The following is a 1,168-nucleotide window of genomic DNA, read 5'->3' on the forward strand; positions in this document are numbered from 1 at the left end:
ATTTGGAGGTGGGGCCTTTGGGAGGTGATTTCATGAATAGGATTAGTGCCCTTATAAAGGAGACCCCAGGAGCTCCCTTGCCCCTCCCACCATGCGAGGACACGACCAGATGCTCTATGAACTGGGAAGTGAGCTGTCACCAGGCACTGAATCTGTCAGCACCTCGATTTTGGACTTCCCAGCCTCCAGAACTGTGAGAAATAAATTTCTATTTATAAGTCATCCAATCTGTGGTACTCTGTTACAGCAGTCCAAACAGACTATGACAATAGATAAGATTATTCTAGAATTTATGTGGAAAGGCAAAGGAGCTAGATAGTTAAAACAGTTCTCAGAAAGAGGAATATTTTAAGTCTTATCAGGACAGGCAAGCTAGAAATAGACCCACACAAGTAAAGCCAAGTAATTTTTTGACAAAGGTGCAAGAACAATTGAGTGGAACTTCCTCAACATCTTCAACAAATGATGCTGAATCAACTGAGTATCCATAGGTTAAAAAAAAGAATCTACTTAACCCTCATGTCTTCTATAAAAATTAACTCAAAATGGATCATAAACATAAATGTTCGTAGCAGCATTATTCCTACTAGCCGAAAAGTGGAAACAACTCAAATACCCATCAACTCATGAGTAGAGAAACAAAATGTGATATCCATATGATATATATTAGTTTCCTAAAACTATAACACCTACTACAATAAGATCACAGGCACAGGTTCTAGGTGGCCATAAATTTGGGGGGGGGCATTATTTAATCCAGTCACTATACATGTCACTTAGCATGTTTTTCAGATCTACACAGTAGCATGTTCTATACTTCATTTCCTTTTTATGTTTAATCATGTGTGATATTGATTGCCAAAGGTGATTTCAGGAGGTGGCAGGATCCATGAGAAGGTTACTGTAATTGTGGGGGCGCCTGGGTGGCTCAGTTAAGCATCTGACTCTTGACTTTGGCTCAGGTCATGATCTCAGGGTTGTGAGATTGAGCCCTGTTTCAGGTTCTGCGCTCAGTGCAGAGTCTGCATGAGATACTCCACCCTTTACTCTCCCCCCGCCCCAGAACCATGTGCTCTCTCTCTAAAAATAAGTGAATAAATCTTAAAAAAGTTACCTTATTGTGAACTGGAGAAGGACGAAAAATGGAGAGGAGAGAATGCGTTCACGA

Source organism: Vulpes lagopus, chromosome 13 (genome assembly GCF_018345385.1).
Source record: "Vulpes lagopus strain Blue_001 chromosome 13, ASM1834538v1, whole genome shotgun sequence".
NCBI classification, from domain to species: Eukaryota; Metazoa; Chordata; class Mammalia; order Carnivora; family Canidae; genus Vulpes; species Vulpes lagopus.